We start from the raw sequence: 21,193 nt of genomic DNA on the forward strand, positions 1-21,193 counted from the left end.
AGAGCAGAGCTCTACCCAGGTAGAATTAAATTATGTGCCTTCTTTTAAAGATTGTTTTTAATTGATTTGGTGCATACTCTTTAGTTAGTTAATAATGAGAGTTGTACCTGTGGCTATATGATCACTCATGTGAGTTAGATTTACAGCACGAAGAAACTCCCTTTATCAAAGAAAACAATTTCATAAAGGGGTTGTCCCCTCTCACTGCTCTGGTGCTGATAATGTGTCTGGACTGTTTTCTGATTAGTGCTCCAGTGTTATACTAATACTGAAGACGTTCTTTAGCAGATAAATGTAGGATTATCGCATCATTTTAGCAACCTAATTTGTTCCTTGCTTGCACACTACAGCAACTTTCATGTCTCAACCCCCTCCTCCCCATTAGGGCTTTTACAACACTACAAAGCTGAAGCCGGGGGGAGATGGGCATTGCACGAGAAGAGGACAAGATTATAAGATGAAAACGTGGAGAAAGGAGTTGTAATTGGCTGGAAATTTTGCCAGCACAGAAATTTTCCTGCTTAACTTCTGTGGAAGGCTGAGTCTGGATGGCGAGTGTAACTCCAGCGAGTGATGGGAGGAGTGGGTCTTCGCTCAGCACCTGTCTGCACCAGGCACAAACGTCGGCACGTGAAGGATGTTAGGTGTTCTTTTCTTTTATATTTCCTTCCAGTTCTCACTTGTCAACACTTTACCAAATCCTACATCTAAACTGATACTTAAGACAAGTATTTCGAAAGACCTGGACCTGAAGGTAGAGACCTGCATTTGGAAAATGTTGAGATGATCAACAGAGAGGAAGGACCCTGTCCTTAATAAGGTACCCAGGTGCCATGGATAAAGAGAAGAACAGACAGAACCTGGAGGGCTGTGACGGGGACACATCTTGCTCACAGACACATCAAGGATGGGGTGGGCCCATGAGAAGCCAGCTGCAGCCTGGGACCGACATTGCTGAGCCTCTTCCATGTCATTTTGGATGCAAGAGTCTTCAGGTGACGATGGCAAGAAGCTGTCTTTGAGGTTGCTGTGGTCACTTATCTGTGGTTTCAGGCTTCTGAGCTATTAGGGTAATGCCCTGCAGGCGGGCAGAGGAGAGAATTCCTCTGCTTGGGGAAATCTTAAGGGTTTTGCCTTCAGAGCCCTGCTTGGAGAGCATGGAGCCTTGCCTCGGGTCCCTGTTTGGGCACAGCAGGGACACATTTCTTGTCTTCAGTCGCTCTTCGGTTTTAAAAAAAGAGCCTTAAGCAGCACATTACTTTTTTTAGTTTCCTAACCTCTAAAAACAGAAGTCTAAATGAAACAAAAATCAACCTAACAATTAGATAGCTAATGTTTGCATAATTTTAATTATCACACATTGCAATTATTTCTAATTCATTTCAGTATACAAATCACTATTTTCTATATGGCACGTTGTTAATGTTTACTACTATAATTACTAATTTGCAATATAAGGCAGCAATTTTATAGTTATTCAGTTATGTATAATTACTATGTCAAATAGGAGACAGCAATTAACACTGAAATGTATTAGAAATGATTGTACTGAAATCACTCTAAGAATATTTGACGCGTCACTGTGATGCAGTGGAAGACGGACTATGTTTTCCTACGCTTTTCCTCAACCATGCTTTCTTACAATGTGTTTATTTGAGATCTCAAATGGATTTAATCCTGCAAAAATTCCTGTTTTGACAGAAGAGTTAGAGCTAGGACTAATGAGCAAAATGCAGCGAGCCTTTTGGAGCAAAATCTCATCTGATGTTTAGGTGCCATGCTCCACGCTGACATTTCAGCAAGTGCTTCAGCGGCTGCTTAGAAAGATGTCTGCCTTGTTCTGCTGCCCACAGGTCTACGTGGTGCTAAGTCAAAATCCATGTTCACAGAGAGTTTTGAGCAGGAGGTGGGAGAGCTGAGGCCTGGGACCCCTGCAGGAAGAGGGAATGAGAACTGCATCTCCCTCTGCATGGAAAGCGCCCAGGGGCAGGACACTTCAGTGCTGAAGCTGGGCCATGGCACTGTGAAACAAGCACGAGAGGTGGGGGCCAGGAGAAGGCAGGGGCTGGAGCTCCTTGCTCCATGGACAGGACCACTACAGTGCAAGGAGGGAACAAAAGTCCGTAAAAAATGACACCCTTAAATCGTCTACAGAATCAGAAAGAGGGGAAAGGTCCAGTTTCACATCCTGACCCATACAACGTCTAAATTAAACTGTTGCTGTGGGGCAAACACAGCTCTCTGTGACAATTCTTTCTTTCTCTCTCTCTCTTTTTTTTTTTTTTTTTTTTAACCAGGGATTTAAAATCTGGGCAGCTCTAAGCCCCGCTAAACAAAATTCATGGCTGTACATCTTAATAAAGCGAGGAAGAGCACAGCATGTCAAACAAATTCGCCGCCTCCCTTGGTCTGACTGTAAGGCTGATATAACCGCACGCGGCGGTGGGAGATCCAAATCGGGCCCTGGGTGTGTTAGCAGAGCATATTGACTTATATCACTCCTTTCGCCTGGTTTAAAATTGATCCCCTTAGAAAAGTTAAATATCACCTATGTTTGTAGATTGCTAGACAGCTATTAAGATAATGCTTTTATAAATACAGATGGTGCCCTTATCAAAATTACATGGCAGTAAATAGATGCCAGTAGAAATAATATGACACTTTGATTAGCTAATAAAATGAAGCACAAATAGAATGGGGATGCTAAGTTGCCCTGACAGTTTTCATACTGTCTTATTTATTGCTTATTTAGCTTTGATAAGTTTCTATTACAGTTTTTGCTTCTTAAGCAATTCCTTTGAACTCTTAATTTTTGAGCAGTAATCTGTGTTTCCCCGTCTTGGGGGGAAGCTCCTCACTGTCAGTAAGCTTTTCATCACGATGGTGAACGTTAGCATTCTTTTTAAAGTAAATTGATAGGCCAAATTGCGTGCTGCAAGTTGTGGAGATAGAAGTGGCAGAGGGTGCCAATTAATATGTTACATGAAAAATATTGATTACAGAGTAAATTATTGCTGGGAATACGGCAGGCGATGTTGGTTCACTGATGTGGCACTATTTATGCCATGGGAGATGCAGAGGAAGTCTTTTCCTTACATCAGTATGGAGAGTGACAGCAGGAAAATTCTGCCAGAGGATTATTATGCTTTTGGGAGGGATTTATGCTGAGAAATTAGCCTAAATACTAGGGCAGGAATCTCAGCTGTTTAATGCTGGTGTAACTTCATAAGCTTCAGTGGGACCAAGGCATGGTCTTGCCAATTTTAAACCTGCTGATAATAGGTGTGAGGCAGCCACTGCCTGATGTTCGAGGCATATCAGCAAAATGTCCTCACGGACGCAGTAGTTGCTGGGGCTGTAAATGGCATTTATAATCGGGAAGCACGGGCACCACGTGAGAAGTGTACAGAGTAAGTGTCAGTAACACGGTGTCAACAGGATGATGCTGACCAATACTACAAACTGCTTGTCACCTAACAGGACTTGTCTTAGTGACTTACAAGCAGAAAGAGATTAAAATGTGCATTAGGTTTAGAATCAGCTCGGAAACTTTCGATTGCCCCTGGTTTCTCAGGGAATATAAGTTCAGTTTTGGTCTTTTGCTGCAACCTGTCCCTAGTGATGAGCCTGCAGTGTAGCAGTGTTCGCAGTAACTGTACTGAGCTACATTTCCTCTTCTGCTTGAGAAAGACAGATCTCAATGCCTATGTGCCTACGCTCGGTGTTTTCCTCTGCACCTTGTGGATCGGCAGTGCCATGGCTAAACACAACACCCAGTTCTCATCAGTCTTACTCAATAATTACTGCTAATTAATGCTCTGACAGGATCACTCTGCCTGTGGCCAGCAGAGTTTGGCACAACCTCCGGGGGACCACCCGTCAGCCAGATGGAGAGAAGGGGGCGAGCAGCCCAGCTGCCACGCTCTGCCGGATCTGCACCGAGCATCTCAGCTCGGATCCCTGTAACCCAACGATGGCTCCACTGCCGTGAAGCACAGTAGAGTTTTTTCTGTGTTTAAAGGCCCTGCCTACAGCTAGGGCTGTGCTCGGGTGACAAAAATGTGTCTTGTCACATCCAGACAGTTGGTGTGAGGATGCACGACTTGAGCAAAGACTGTGGGCTGCATGGGAAGGTTCCACCTGTTGCACCCTCACTGGGAAATGTCAGTGGAAATGGCAAAGGCAGATTTTAGATTATATCTCTTTGGCCCCCGGCCATCAAGGTTCCTTGCAGAGTGGAGTGTTTCAGGGCTATGTGAATGCTTTACCCCTGATTAATCCTGTAGTCCAAATGTTGCCTTGTTGTCAGAGAGCAGATAGGACATGTATCTAGTTGCCAGATGGAAAAAAATCCTCTCACGTGTCCAGACACTTGCTATGTGGACCTAATGGAATTATGTTAGTGTTCATGCTTTCACCTTTTCTTATAAAAATTTAAAAACCCATTTTCCAAATAAATAAACTTAAGAAATCCCAAACCATAACAAAAAATCCACCTTCAGATTTCACATCTTTATGGCTGTATTGTCAACTTGATGCATGAGGTTTTAGCTGTGCAAATCCCTTTAATGCAAGTGGGAGTTGTACAGCTGAAGATTTACACACTGACTTTAGAATAATATTCCTTCATCTGCCCCCCCTGCATTCCCTCCATATTTTTTCATTTTTACTCCTTAATGAGAAATACAGGCTAATTCAGTGCTTCTCCTTCTCCAGTGAGAGACAGGCACAGCGATCCTTTCCTATCCCCTGAACACACACAAGTCAAGGGGCAATATACGATTAATAAGGTGATCATGTAAATCTCACTAATGTTTCCTACCCAAAATAGGGTGAAGCACTCAATACTGCAGAACCCCATCCCAATGAAAAAAGAAACACAAAACTTTTAAAAACTTTTTTTTTTTTCTTTTCTGGATGATTTTGTCAGCCTCTCTGGCTAAAATTTTCTTCATTCCTTATGAGTAATGTGGTTGACACAAACAGATGTACATAAATCTAACATTTCAAAGAAGATCATGCCATATCCTATCTATATGACAGGGCAGAATTTGAACAGTCTTGTGCTAGCCTGTGGGCATAATGCAAATTCCCAGGGCTGGAGAGACTTGCTTTTGCTCCAGAATTTCGAATGGTTGTCACCTCGTGTTACAAAAATGGGCTCACTCCATACAGCTAGGTTATGGAGTTTTCCCTTCCATGTCTTTGTAGGTGACAATTGGCCTAAGTGTTGAGTCCTTTGGGATTGCGAACAATAGAAACACCTCTGTCTCTAATTTCTATTGGAAAGTACATTTTCTCCATCTTCTTTTGTTCATACAATTTGCATTTCTTACTAGGATATTGCTTGGGAGCAACTTTGTCTCTGTTTCCAGCTATGCGTTAGGTGTTTTCTTTTACAATCTGAGGGAGAAGGAAGGACTTGTCACCCTGCTGGGTGGGGTGATAATCCTACACAGCCCAATGGCTGTTGAAGCGAGAACACAACCCAGATGGAAGTCAGACTACTGTAAGGAAGGCACTTCGCCAAAATGTTTGTCTACAGAACAGCAGAGATTAAAGCACTCCCAGCTCTGATTGGATTACCGTGGACCAGAAGCACTTTAATCTCCACCACTGTGGCTCTGGGGGAAACCAGTGATTGAGATGTGTGGCGGGACCACGCTGGAGGAGCGGATGCCTGTGCTTAGCTCTTTAATCTTCCAGTCCTGTGGCTGCAGCAGGAAAATATTTAACCGTTGCAGCAGAGAGAGAGAAATAGGTAGCAAGTAGTTATTGCACCTTGTACCATGTGAAGAAAATTCAAATCGTGCTCTCTCCCCTCCAGAGCTGTAGAAATAGTCTTTGTGAGACAGCCTGACTTGGAGTTGATGCTCAAAACACATGGCTGAGTAAGCCCAGTGTTCGAGGTTAATGTAAGCACGAGATGGCCACTGCTGCAAGTCGTCGGTGTCAGGTGCAAGCCTGGATCCAACTGCTGGCAGATGCCACTGGAATGTGGTACTAAGGCAGAGGGTATGTAAAATGTTTTTTCCCCCTAGTCTGGTAATAGTTGGTATTTTCTGGACTCATCCTGAATAATTTACGTTTAAACACCTTATATTTCGTGTGCAAGAGTAGTTGCTAACGGCGCTGTTCAAGAACAATGCCAAGTATAGGAGTGCCCTTTTGGAGAAAGGAGGGACAGAGAAACATGAAATACTAGAAACCAACTTCAGATGATATACAGGTCAGTAAAGAGACAAAAATAACAGTGAAAAATAAACGGGGAACTGAGCAATTTCTCTTGCTCAAGTCTGAGTCAAGAAAAGACACATGCAGTAAAGAAAAGGGGCTGTGGGGTAGGCGGTGAAATTGTCGTGTGAGATGTGAAGCGTACATTTGTGCCTGACCTGTGGGTGCAGCATGGAGCCTGAACCGAAAGGAAAGGTGTCCTTCTTCCTGTGCAAGGGTCCCCAGCCTGAGTTCATCTTTGTGCTCCTGCCAATGCTATTTTGGTGTTTCTACAGCAGATTGCTCCTAGTCCCATGGGAACAAAGCTGAGGGGTGCTGTGAGACAGATGCGGTCTCCAAAACCTGCCATAGAGATGGGATTTTTATTGAGCATCAAATGGCTTTACATGAAGCAAAGAACCATCCTGGCTAGCAGTTTGAGCTTTCATCAAGAGGGAAGGCTCCCTCTTGTCCAGCTTGTGCTGGCGTGGTGGGGCTGCAGGGGCAGCAGGGTGATGCACGCTTTTCATAAGCAGAACAGAAATCCCTCTCTGCAGGGCTGAGAGACGGGGTGTGCTCAAACAGGCAGGAAAGTCACAGGGCTAGTTCTGTTTGCTTCAGGAGAGCTTAGGGCGCCAGAAAAAGGCGACTGCCGTGAATGGAAGAGGTCTTAATTTCCATTTTCATCTGCCACCAGGAGTCTGGTCCTTCAGTGAGCAGGCTGCATGTTCAGCCTTTCTAAAAATACGTACAGCTTGAATCGGAAGCATGTTGGATGCCACGCAGACTTCTTTAATTTTTAAATGATCCTTCAGACTAGGAGGGGAAAGCTGTGTAATCCTTATGTTTTGCATGCTATTGTGCCAGCCTTTTCATGGTGAGAAGCTAAATATTTTTGTCATTTTAGTTAGCTTATATACGCTGCTCTTGATTTACTGGCAAAGGGAAATGTTTGATGGGTCCCACCCCTGATGTCTGCATTTGGATGCAGGGTGAAGTGAAATGAACCCTAGAAGCCAAATACTAAGTTCCTTTCCATGCTTTTATTAGCTTTTACTTGGCCAATTGTAGTGGCTTTTACATAGAGAGCATTGTAAAAACGGGTTTGTGGAAGACACAGCGTAACTTAATAAATGTGCTGTACATGCTAAGAGGATGGATGCTCTTTCCCTAAGTACAGAAGCTACATATGGTGCTGATAGCAAATGCCATATGCTTGTGGAAGAGGCTACGTTTGTACAGTGCCTTTTTCTGAGACCAACTAATTTGTGAAAAATCCCAATTCCGTTTTGCACTGCTGTTTGTGGCCTTTTGGGTTTGTCTTGTAACATCTATGCGATGCTCCCAGTCAGAGTGGACCTGGACATCTTGGCCCACACATCTTTTCAAGGCTGTTTGATCCCAACAGAGCCCATTAGACAAACTTCCCTGTTTGTCTGCACGGCCACGTGTTTTCTGAGGTTTCTCTCGCTCTAACACATCCCTGGGGTTGGCTTCTGTACTCCCTCAGGTCCTATGTGTCTTCCTCTGGGTTTCAGAGACTCCATTTTGGGACCATCTTTCTAAGCATGTGTGCCTTGTAACACCTAACCTCTAGGTGCCTGAGCCCCTTATTGGATCTAAGCTGCAGCCTAAACCTGCTTAGTTAGAGATCTGATTAGGTGGCAGCCATACGTCTGATGGTTACTGCTTCCAGGACTGTCCCTGGCTTTTTAATCTAGGCATGACTGCAAATCAGTTTACAGGGGTTGGTTTGGATTAACTAGCTCTCTGGATGTGGCATGCATAAATAATACACAGCTGCCAGCGGTTCTTGGCATTTTTAAATTATAATTTTTATTTGTTCATTAAAGAAAAGCATTTGAAAACAATCATGTAAGTGGTTGCGCTGGGCAGGCTTTTTAGCAGCAGGCAACAGAGAGTTAACTCTGGGTGTTGTCAGCTGCTTTCAGTTCTGAACATGTATTGGATTCGGAAGACAGCCATATAGAAAAGAATGTTATCTTAATGTGACAGCAATCACAGACACTGCTATTGAAAACTCACTGTTGCTCTCCCCTCCAAAATTAACATCATAACCTTATGTCAGTGGCTCACTATTATCCTAATACCTGTTTTTGGATTCTGTCCAGTCCCATTAGATATCCCCATGTTGATTGCTCTGTTACTGGTGAATGTTAATTGCCTCCAAATCTCAATGGAGTTCAGAGGCGTGGGGAAAAAGTACTGGCTGGTAAAGCTGCTGGTTTTATTAACAGGCAAGTAAATAATAAATCTGTTCGGAGATTTGAGTGAAGTGCCTGAGACATGAGATGTAAACAGCTGATTTCACGTCTTTCTTTGCATGTCCATCATATGTTGGTAATGAGATAGAGGAGTAAGCCGTATCGACTGTGAACATTCAAATGATCGTGGTAGTGCCTGTCCAGAATCAGTGCACTTGAAGAGGTAGTCAGGCTCCACATCCTTCCCATTGGGATTCTTGTCTGCTTGACATTAAGTGATGCCCCTTATTAGCTTTCAAGATGCTTTTTAGAGTTACTTGGACTATTTAATTAAAACGATGATGTCAAAATATGGTTATAGCAACGCTTGTCACATGCCATTTAATATTTTTCCTCCTCCTGGCAATGCATATTTATGTTTTTTTTTTATCGAGGAACTACTCCTTTGCATCGCTCTGAAGAACTGAAAGCTTTATGACTTGCCTGCTTTTTGTCTGTTTGTTTTAATCACAGAATTTTAAACAAAGTCTCTGCACGCTCCCTCCTCTCCACACCAGAAACCTCTAAATGGAAAATCTCCAATATAATCCCATTGTGGGTTTGCTTCTTGTAGCATATTTCCTGGTTTAAATGCCTGTCTTAGTAGTTTTTAGTTTGTAGAAATGTTGGTAACACTTGCAGAGCTGAAGTAAGTGATGTGAAGAATATACTGTAATCACACACTGCAGCATAATTACATATTTTATATCACTGGTTTTCAGTTGGTAGATAACATTTAATCTCCTGGTAGAGATCTGTAATGACTCATTTTAGACACTGACCCTCTAACTTCATTTCAGGAATGAAATATTTCATAATCCAGTAATGTCTGTCTATACCATCATGTCGTGTAGATAAAGAAAAGCAACTCTAGGCACCCACTGCTAGATTGCTTAACAAAAATAAATGTCAGCAGGTGAATTGCTTGCTGAATGCTGGACGAAAGTCAAACGGGAGCTGAAAGTGTGTTATGGCTACATAAAATCTATATTAGAGCAGGTGAAGCAAAGTTGCTGCTTTTGTTATTTTAAGTGATCGTAAGGCTGATATAATAGAAAAACCAAACAATCTCAGCTTGTTTTCACATTGATCTGATAGGCATCGTGAATCTAGATTAAAGTGAATTTTTAAAGTGGTGAAAACACGACCAGAAGCCCAGAACTGCAGTGTGAGACTGGCTCCAAAGAAACCTCACCAGAACGAAGGAGTGAGAGAGAGAAGCAAAATAATTAATGGCATTTTTCTTGTAGTAGAAATGAGTTTAATAGGCGACTAGTGTTTATTATTGAAATACTTGTTTTTGAGCCTTGTCCATATTTTTGCCAGATATAGTAAAAAATGCGTACAGGAAATGAGCGCCGTGCCAAACACCGTGTGTTTGTGAGGTCTCTGCAGTAAGGATGGAGGGTGATTGAAACTAAGCTTCTTTAGCCACACTGACGCATGTAAATTGCTGCCAGGATTTCACAGCTTCAGAGCATTAAGAAGGCCCCATTCCTTTCCATTCTGCTAACGTTGGTCACGATCTTTGCTGGCTGGACACTTTGAAGATACGCTTTTCCTGTAAAGCTCTGTGTATGCCTGCGTCCCTCCACGGCTGTTCACATTAATGAAGAATTTGAGCAACAGGAGGGACTCTGCGTGTTACATTTCATGGACAATTTTACATTTCCTTTTTCATTTCTAGAGTCCACAATAACATAGAGGGTACACCAAGGTATAAGAAAGAGAACAGATAAGAGACTATTTTCTGTTTATGTAGTTCTACCAGGTTAGTATTGTGCTATGTTTTTAAACATATCAAGATATCAATTTTTATTATGCTATCATACTCCTGGTTGTGTGGCCTTGTCCCGTAGCCCTGAAGCATGTGCTTGTCCCTGAATTTGGAGGAATTTTATTTGCCTAGGTGGCCCGGAGTGAGGCTGTGCGTATTTAGCGTAGTGCCCCAGCCCAAAGCAGGGGAAGGTGGCACGTACTGCTTGGCTGCCTTTCGGGCACGGCCGCAGGTTTGCTCAGCAGCAGTGCACAGTTAGGCTTTGATACTTAGGAATGTTATACTTTGGGGCTGCAAGCACTTGATTCGGCTTTGAAAATGAAATGAAAACCCAGGTGCAGTGTTTCTGTGTGGGTCAAATTCATCTTAGATGTAAATATCACCCTGCATTTACATACATTATCAGAGTTTGTGTGAGGGATTAATTTGGCCCAGAGACTCTGTGAAGATGGAGTTCTTTGTGTGCTTGTGGATTATGATGACAAGAGAGGGGATCGCTTTTGCTGAAGAGTGTCTAAGAGAAATAGGCCAAAAATAGAATCATTTCCATAGCTCAGAAATTCCCACAGAATCATAAAAAGTAATCAGCTGTTGGAAAGAATGAATTTTGTGCTCCTAATTTGCAGAAATCCCAGCAGTTGATACTGTGCCCAACCACTCACTAATACAATAAAATATAATTACATAATTAAATACAATATAGGATTTCCATAATAGGGAACTTTATTTCCTTGTCACAATATGCAAGTTGCTGCTGTTGAAGCTCATAGTTTAACGCTGGAACTATTATTAGATGCTTGCATACCACATACTATGCAGGAGTTTCCTGCAGTGGCACTTTCTCATCTCAGAGAATATTGTGGGCTGTATGCAGTGGCAGTTTCGTAGAAGGTTGCCCAAGATACACCTTTTGGATGGAGAAGTATCTCATTAACCATGTTTTGTTTTGTTAATGGTTTCCCCATTGCTGCTTGTTCTGGCTGGTGGAATCTGTAGGTTGCCAAGTCTGGGACTTGCTGGAAGCTTAAATTCAAGCAAATGGGTGATTCGATGGTGTAGAAAGTTTCTGATTCTCCATTGCTGAAGCCAGTGGAAACTTGCATCATCATAATTGCAGGAAGAACCATTTAAACTTAGGTACAATTGAGTCTCTGGGTGAGTACTGTCCATTGTGATACAGAAGCATCAATCCTAGCTTTATTGTCATTTTTCTATTCAGACATTTGTTTGCATGAAATTTTGCAGTATATGAGATCGGTTTGGAGCTAGCAGAAACAGAAAAACATCTGGATCTAGTGTTGAGCAATGTTAGTAGGAAGGATAATCGTGAAGGTGGGATTCCTGAAACTTAGGAAACTGATGGGTGAAGCATTTTCATTGTTTGTATGTTTGAGGTCAGATAGAAGGAATTACCTGTTATTTATTTATTTATTAATTTATTTATTTGGTACAAGGTACATACATAAGCGAAAAGAAAGAGACTAAACATTAGATTTCAGAGGAAAGCAATGAAGCCAATACAGTGCCCAAAAAACTGGGTGTGTAGCATCATCTTGAAAACACGGATCTTTCTGTGTTCAGCCAGATAGATGCAGTTAAAGTCATGTGTGACATGCTAAGTTGAGATAAAAGAACAGTTCTGGTTATCCGCAGGTCAGGTATTGGTAACTTTATCGGTTACTTCTGATTTTGCTTTTAGTTTCTCTTCTAATCCCTTTGTTCCACCCAAACTTGTGCCCAAATCCCCTTTCCACTCTGACCTGCTTGCCTTCATTTATTGTTGTCCATCACTGGCCTTGTCCTAATCCCATTAAAATCAATGGCAAAGCTATTACTGATGTCAGTGATGCAGGAGAAATCCCAGGTCTGCAATTCCTTGCTTGTCCTAATCAGTCAGATCATCATCATTAATTTAATGTAGCTTAAATCAAAACACGGAATACTTAGTTACCTGCTAACACGTGAAGTGCATAACCCCGACCCTTCAAGCACAAGCTCGTGTGCTGAGCTTCTCCCTAGCTGAGCAGTTGCCTTCCTCGCATTTTAGCTATGCTGCAAGTAGGCATCTGAAGAACTGCAAAGTCTTTGGGGTTGGCACGCTCTGTTTGTAGACTACAGAATCGACTGACTTGTGAGTAATCTGTGTAGATGTGCGTGTAGAGTACTTTCACAGTCATAATCTTGAATAGTTCAAATTTAATTATGACTGGAGATCCTGTATTTCATTTATATGTAAAATTAAAAGAAAATATGCAGAAGCTAATCCTATTCCGCGACTGACTCCAAATATTTCTGAGCTAAAATGTTTGTAACATAGAAATCTTATTAAAATTCCTATTTCTAGTCATTTTAATAGTAATTTTGTTTAAAAATTGCAAGACTGTGGTTTCATTTGACTGAAAGAAGAATTATGAGACTGTAGACAGACTAACTGCAGTTTTAACAATGCTAAAATCCATTATAAATCAGAAAAGGAGGGAAAAAGTACACATGCCATAATAATAATTTATTTGATAGTGCTATTGAATATACATATAACTCACAGATTACGTGTTTCTAGTACACTAAAAATAAAAAGGCTAAGCACAGAAGCATTATTTTTAATATGAGGATGCAATGCTAACGGGGAGCGAACTTTTTGGAATGATAATCAGGCTGCTGCAGCACCTGCAGTTATGCAGCCTCCTGCACCAGTTGCAAACAAAAAACCAAAAAACAAAACTGAAAAGCAAAGAAGGCAATAAAGATGCCACCTTTGTATATATATGAATATATTTTTTCATATTCTTGCAAGTGAAATTCTCCCAGATTTCAGAAGTTGGACTATAGCTTTCCAAAGCCCAGTGCAGAAATGCTCAGCTCTGGTACAGATCAGGAAATAATGTGGTGGCTTGGCTCTGTCCTGTTAATGTGCTTCTGTCAGGGCTGGTGAGCGAGGGATGGTATGCTTGCTGCTTGTCAAATGTGAAAACCTAGCTATTAACCTGTTCTGCATGTTCTACAGAGGTAATTTAAATCCTGCTGGTCACTACTGGGATTTGCTTTGGGAAGCAGGCTTTGCATCAGGGCCTAGAAACACATCTGTGATGCTCTGACAAGCTATAGGTAAGGCTATATGGGAGCATGAGTTAGGCATTTTTGATACCCTTATGAAGTAGCTTTACAAAATTTGTCTGAGCTTTCCTTTTGGCTTTCAGTGACCCTGTATGTCTACCAGAAACATGGTTCTTTCTGTCCTTATTTCAGTCAAAACTGTGATTCTGACTTGTTCCTATTAGCAATATTACTGTCATGGATAAGAGGATGATGGGGCTTTCTCTGAATGAGTTGCTCACGGTGAAGCACAAAGCCTGGTCCAGATGCAGGTAGAACTTGCTTCCTTATCTGTATTTACAAATTCTGTTTAATAGGAGCAATAATATGTAGCAGAAAAGATAATTGTACTCATAGTTTAGCTGAAACGGGTTATCCTGAAGGACTGGGCTTTGTAATATTGGTCCGCGCTCTTAACTGCTCAGAAATGCATTGTTGTGTGTTATTGCCTAATTGGCTAACTCTAATTGCCTACATTGAGAACTGATCTTAAAAGTTAATCTATGCTGGAGTCAGGAAGATTAATTGGGGCAATCACCATCCCATGGATTTCTAATCAAGTGACACCCTCCCGAAATGGTGTGCTATGAGTGCAGTGCAGTCCAAAATGAAAGACAGACACCACATGCCTCCTGACGTGTGCTGTGTCTTGTCCAGGAGCTCCTCCATGACCCTGCACACCTCCAGGTAGCGCTTTGCACATGAGATTTCAGAGGGACTGACTGAGAAAAGGCACGAAAGATTTGAAGTATACAGTGCTGGGCGAAACCTGTGCACTTGCTTGCTCACACTGATGGAGGACTAGGCTTGTGTCCCTTTCACATTTGCTTTGAACATGCACTTGGATTTGAGGGCAGTTCTGGTGGCTGGTTTGTAGGGCTTAGGCTGAGCCCTGGACATGGATCCACCTCAGTATGTGCCCAGTGGTGATCTGCTCCAGCCACCTGGGCCCGGCTGGCCAGAAAGGCCTGGTGTGGTGTGGTTTGACAGGGACAAGGTCTGTCAGTGCAGTTCCTTGGTGTGCTGGCCCTGCTGGTGCAGGGAAGTGGCTTCAGAAGGTCTCTACAAGTGCCACGTCACTGCCTGCGTGGGCCAAGCTGCATGGGCTGCGGCCTGCCACATGCTAGGAATGTCACAGCTACAACTCGGGTGTAAAGCAGGGTTTCCAGACACACTGAAAATTCGACATAGATGGGAGCCTTCTGTACATGATTTGAAACCCAGTCCTACTACATGCTTCCACTACAACAGCTGAATCGAGGAGACGGAAAGCTAAAAGATGTTGGGTCATGTGGCTCTGGGGGGAGATGGACTCAGTGTACTGCAGTGAAATGTCACATTCCAGAGGCTCCTGAAATGAATAGTCTCAGTGTCACATCGCACTGCAGCCTCTGCTCACATGATGCGAGTCCTGTTCATGTGATCCGTCCTGAAATAAGAAAGCAGTTTGCTTTATTTGTGAGGCTTGTGCCACCATCGCAACCGGGCAGGTAACATCGTTGGATCACCTCAGCGTGCGTTAACTGCCTGCACCGAAGCAGGGCAAAAGCATTGCTCTGACACACCGAGTTACGCGTGAGAAGGCTCAAGGCAGCGTCGTGTGCTGTCTTGGGGGCTGCTTAACACGTAACGTGATCCAGCTGCTGAACTTTGTAAGGTTTCTATTTCTAACTTTAACTGTTTTTGATTCTTTAAAGGAACTTTGGCCTCCTTCCAGAGGCGACAGGATGTAACCGAATATCAGGAAGTGAGGCGCAGTCAAAGAGGTGGTGCTGGCTTCTGGAGATGTCACTCTGCGTTACAGGAGCGGTTAGCGTTCCTGCTGCTGTATGAGGACCATCGCCTGGCAGCCATTTCACATTCGCTGCGTGCCCACTGGAGTTTCTGCTTATTATGGGAATTCAGCTAAGAATAAGGACAGACCATACATTTGATAGGATGCTACAGGTTTCTGGCGCTGTCTTTTCTTCTTTGTTGAGGGTCTGGTTCTTGCTCTCCTTGAACTACACGAACAACTGGCAGCTGTGGCAAACAGAGGTTTACACACAGGTTCATGACAGTGATGCCTGAAGGGACCACTGTGACCATCTAGTTTGATCCATAACATAAACACGCTCCTTGAACCTACCAGATTTAGTTCATTGCTGATCTAGAGCCTCTCTTAGGGAAAATGTCTGATCCTGAAAGTCATTAGTGACAGGCAGTGTACCACATCCCATGGTAATTGCTCCAGCAATTAATTACCCATACAGGCGGCTTCATTTCTAGTCAGATTTCGTGTGGCTTTGACCTGTCATGAGATCTTCCTTCTGTTTTACCTGCCAAGGTAGTCTTTGAATCCCAGCTACAGACCGGTGCTGTATAAAGCTACTGTGTGTACTACAGGCATCAGGAAGGAGTGTGGAGCTGACAGAAGGGTTAATGCTGCTCTGGTCCAGGGACCTGAGGTTGAAAGACAGCCGCCTTGCTTGGCCAGGGTGTCGGTGGAAATGACCCTGACCTAAAGCCAAGAGGCAAAAATCTTTGAATGTTGTGTTAGGTTATCTCTGTGCAAATTTCTGGCTTAGGTCTATCTTTAGCTGTTGAGAGACATCTTCTTGGAATACAATCCTGTTGGCAAGTGTGCAAATACCTTCAGCTTTAACTTAAACTCTTGGCTAAATGCACATTTTATTATGGAGTCAGAAACAATATTTGTCAATTACCATTTATTTATTTTTATTATGGGGGAAAAGTGAATTTCACTTTGGTGAAAAAAAGAGTTTTCCAGGTTTACATTAGACCTAAACCAAAAATCCAATACTATTCGTGGTGGGAAGATTAAAATAATGTATGGGAACAGCCTGTGCTTTGCACTCTGCATTTCTGCTTCACAGGAGCCGCTGACCACAGCTCTGTAGCTAAATGTACATCCAAACACTGCTGCTGGCACCTGTGAGTTGTCACACAGCTAATTCCCCATAGGGGCTTGCTGGCTCGGAGCTGTACCTGCAGCTCGGCAAAAGAAAAAAGGCTGGGCTTTGCCATCCCGAGTAGTCTGTGGGATTTCCAGGTTCCACATAGAGGCAGTGGTGTTAGAAACATAGCCCACTGCTGCGGAGTGCATCCTTAGGGGCTGTGGCAGCCAGCAGAGCTGTGAGAGCAGGCAGGCCCTGAGGGAGCAGGAGCATGCTACCAACTGCTGCACATGGGCCAGCAAGCGAGCAAAAAGGAGGAATAACAATGTAAAAATGGTGGAAAGTCTATCTTCATTTATTTTGAAAGATAGTTTTTCTTGAAAGAGTAACAAAAGCAACAAGAATACCTACCTTGTTTGTTGAATAGTAGCACTACCAATTGTAATTAGCAGTGCCCCCCTGGCATGACACTGTGGCATTTTGCTGTGCAGTCTTTGCAGCCCATGATGAGGCAGCGGAGTTTCCCCTGCACAGCGGTTTCCTAAGCAGCCGCCACCACGAGAAGCATTGGTGCACTTCATTCATCTCGTAAATAGATTAGGGCCAGTGAGCAGACTGCAACCTCCCCACCAGATTTCAGTCTGATCGAGAAATGCTTCTGCCCAGAGTAGAAGGAAAATGAAATAATTAAGTAACTGTGGAAAAGCTTACAGACTGCTTCAGTAAGGAAATTTCATAGACAAGAGTCTACACTCCAGAAGCCTTCCCTGGGTCCAATTCATTTTGCTCATCTGAGAGAAAACAAGGGCACCCCGACTGCTCTCAATTGCTATATGGTATATAGGGTGAAAGACAATCTTGAGAGTGGCTCACTGCTGGGTTATTAAGGATATTGTATCTAATGAGACCTTGTACTTGCAAGACCTTGAAATGCACCAGTGCCTTGCTTACTGCCTGCCAATGCAAGGTAGGGAGGTCTGCATTACCCAAGTTTTCATTTTTCACTTTGATTCTTGTTCTAAAGACACCAAAAGGAGAGCTCTGTGCATTTGTAGCTCATTTTTTAGGCCAAGTGAGCTTAATCATTTCCATGGGTTTCCATAAACTTGTAAGGTTGTGGTACAAGTTGTGTAATCAACCATGACAAGATTATCACTTGTCTTGAGGTGTATTTAGATTGACTTTTTAGGCAACTCGGATGTTAAGAATTGAGTTTTTTCTGAGTTGTATTGTCAGGAGAAAAATTGATCTTGAACAGCTGGTTGAAATGAAACTGTATCATCCATTAAAATTAAAATGATCATTTCTGAATAAAAGTGACTTTTAAGCTTGCTCCTGGCACCAAAATAAGCTATTAGTATATTTCTCTCATGAACACTACTTTTTGCATTAGGAGACCATAAATATAATGTACATTTAACCATTTATAGACCCTTACAGATGTCTCTCAGCTCGTATTTTAAGACATAATTCCAGTATTATGACTCTGGGGTAAAACGTTTTGATCCAGAAAAAACATGTAAGTCCACATAAAGGACTGCGTATTTCTTACTCCTAGTTTCCAATGCTGGCAGATTTTTTAGAGTGCAAGTTTTATGCTGTTGTTTCTGTATAGAAACAAGAAAGCTTGCTGGTGTCCTAAAATTTATGTATCCCTATCAGTTAGGAGCCTCTAATTCTGGCCTTTTTCAGGCTTGGATGATACTAGAAAATAGATGTAAATGGGATATAAAATTAATTGGCTACTGTTTAATAAGAAAGCATAATGTTTACTTCAGCTTTGTAACTAATTTGACCTCCTACAATGGCTATTTTAATTAGCAGCATGAATTTTGGATAGTTTACTTTATATTTTGATTGTGTAAAAAGCCTCTTTCGGAAAGGTTTATTTATATACTGCCCAGGTACTCAGCAATAATGTTTCAACAGCATCTGTAAAAGCAGGGTGTTCCGTGAAACACTTTTTGCTCTTCTTTAGCCTTACCAACAGGGTAGTTAGTGGGGTGTCTTACTTTCTTGCTGCTCTTAGCTGGTGACAGTGGAGTGAAGCAAAGCGAGAGTCAGATAATTAAAAGAAAAAATAAAAATTTACTCAGTTGTTTCCCCTGACAGATTCTTATGTATAAAATGCTAACAATAGCCCTTATATTTCAATGACGGTTTCAATTCCAAGTGACCAGAGTAGACTTTACAGACTTTAGGATCCACTCATCTGCTCATTGAAACCATGGCAAAGTTTGTGTAGACTTCAGTACTTGTGGCAGTGAACGTTAGATGTCAGCTGGCAACAGCTCTGGACCACTTTGTGTTATGCTGCTGCTCTCTGGAGCTGATTGCATTTAATGTCTTGTAGAATGAAGCCTAAGTAAGCACTCACATAACCCACATACTTCCAGTGAGATTCGTGCATGAGGCATGTGAGCAAAGGCATGAGTATTGAGACAGATACAGGCCTCATTGGTGTGTAACTGGGCAAAATCCCTTCCTGGGTGTGAAATACCACAAGTGCCATTGTATTAGTATCTGACTTTACGTTATAAAAGTTAAAGTTGAAGGTTTGTTTGAGGAAGGACTAGATAAATGTGTTGAAAAACTTTGAGAGATGGAGCCGCCTGTGAAGCTGAGAGCTCTGTCTAGGCAACGCCAGCATTCCCAGTGCAGAATGACATTTCCAACAGCGAGCATTTTGTAGATGTCGATTTGAGAACACTCTTTGCAAAGCTCCAAGTGGAAAGTTTTGCAAACTGTTAAAGCCATTAAGCAATTAGACTAATCAAATGTTCAATCACCATAATTTCCTGAAAGAATGTTCAATCCATACAGTGACCCTTGCAAGAAGCTAGATCAAAAAGTAACAAGGAATTGAGAAACTTTTTTTGAATTTCCTAGTTTTCAAGATCATGTATAAAATGGTGTCTTACACAGCCATAATCCCAAAATGAATGTGATGCCTGAATACAAACAACCTTTCCTAGATAGGGTCTCAAAGCCACTACACTGTAATGGACAAATTACGGCATTTATCCTCTGTTTTTATCAGCTTTGCTCTTCCCACAAGTTAGGGCTGTGGTTTATTCAGAAATGAGATATTTAGATGTTTATTTAAACATTGAAGTCTCTTTTAAAAAGCAGACTATTTTTCTCATAAAAATGACGTACCATGGACAATGCTGTGGCTCCTGCCGTTAGAAGAGAGTAATTACTTACAGCCACTCTTATAATATGCTTGCTTGCTAAATGCATAAATCTAATAATGCAACAATACAATGCTACAATGAGCTTCATGAATTGGAAAAAGATAGAATTTAAATGCTTTTGGCACCTGACATACATTTCTCACAGAAGGTCTATAATTTCCTGTATTAGAGCTAGCTCTATCCTTTAATGAATGCAGCTGGAAAGAAGAGTAAAGGATGTTTTGAGATTCATGTATTTAGCCTACTAGGTACCATTTTGCTTATTACTTTTGATTTTAAAGCTATCAACCTTATTTGAGCAGTTTATCCTTTTTGTGAGGAGAAAATGGAAGCAAAGGATGGCAAATTGTGTTTGGAAATTAAGACTCAATAATGCAAGGTTAAAATCGGGGTCCCCGTCCATTGTTGCTGAAGTGTATTTCAAATGCCTCGGTATTACTTATATGCATTTTGAGCCTGTGTTTGTAAATGTTAATGCGTGCTTGCCTGCCTCACGGTGCCTCTACGAAAACGCAGTAGATTATATTGTAGCTCTCTGCGGTTTCTTTGACCTAAGCATCAGCCATGAAATTTTAATGTAATCTTCTCTAGTGTACCCAGCAGTCGTACAGGTGTAAGCACAAGTCATCATTCCCACAATGAGCTCTTCAGCATTGATGCGGGACTTTCTGATTCCGCACATCAGTTTGGTTTACAGAAGCAGCATCAGTGACGAAATAAGCAGCTCTATATCCGCCTTACCATTGCCGAAACGATTTTAGAGATCACGGGAAAAATGCAGTATTTTAAGGCTAAATCCTGTGCTGAAGCTGGCAGTACAGTGGAAGTTGGTGCAAGTGGTTCTGGGAACAGGGTGAGGATACTTGGAGAACAATTTTGTCCATTTTAGAAGAGCATTTTGCTGTATGGTCTCTTTTAAGGCAGAAACATTGAGGGCAGTTGCATAAAATCAGTGCATGGTGTATCTTTGAGAGAAGACTGCTGCGTTTCACACACCTGTATTTTTGTACCCTTCTCCAAGTTGAACTTCCCCTAAATCATTTTGTACCTGTGTTCCTGAAGTGTTGAAAACCAGAGTCCCGTGAAAAAACTTCTCAGGAATGTCATAACAAGCTTAAGAGGAAAACCTTTCCCCTTCCTCGTGACATTGCCTGCCCTTCAGGCGTGGGGTCATGTCAGTCCTCTGGCCTGATCAGGAGAGATGACGCAGATCTTCCACGTGCTGAGCACCCGTCTGTGTTGACCAATTCCACGCAAGCCATCAAATGATTCTGCCTCACCTTTGCCCTGAGTCTCATTTAATTAGATCCAAGTCTACATACAATTCAGTCCAACTAGTCTCTCAGTGTAAGTTGTGGTTTCTCTTTTTGGCTTACTCTCTACTTCTTCTGTGATTGAGGCTGTGGGATCTTGTAATTCATTTTGTTCCACCATTATTGATTTGGTGGCAGCGGTCCAAATGTTGAAAAATATTTCCCAGGTTGTTGTTGCCCTTGGTTTCCAAAGACATAGCACACGGTGAAGCGTGTGCATCAGGAATTGACGTCGTCGTAGTGCCACCGGGGTTTGAGGGTGCATTTTCAATTGTAAAAGCAGTTTATTGTTAATTAGAGAGATTTCCAAGGGCATCCTGGGCTCTTGATAGTCTGTGAAGAGTACCTACGGTAGGCTGCTCTGGGAGGGGTTGCCAAGACCATCGCTTGCGTACATCCTGAATCGATTCTCTGATGGAGAGGAGTTCTCAAAGTTGTA

The 21,193-nt window shown here is 42.3% G+C and overlaps 1 protein-coding gene across 1 annotated transcript in view; it reads left to right on the forward strand.

The window, feature by feature from the left end:
- The first annotated feature begins 975 nt into the window (after window positions 1-975).
- PPARGC1A (PPARG coactivator 1 alpha) overlaps window positions 976-21,193 on the forward strand; it is a 258,399-nt gene continuing 238,181 nt past the window's right edge. Inside the window, exon 1 of the mRNA XM_084286304.1 lies at window positions 976-995. The gene's annotated coding sequence lies outside the window, so the exon portion shown is untranslated. The remainder of the gene's footprint in view (window positions 996-21,193) is intronic.

This window comes from Netta rufina (assembly GCF_964035555.1).
Source record: "Netta rufina genome assembly, chromosome: 4".
Lineage (NCBI taxonomy): Eukaryota > Metazoa > Chordata > Aves > Anseriformes > Anatidae > Netta > Netta rufina.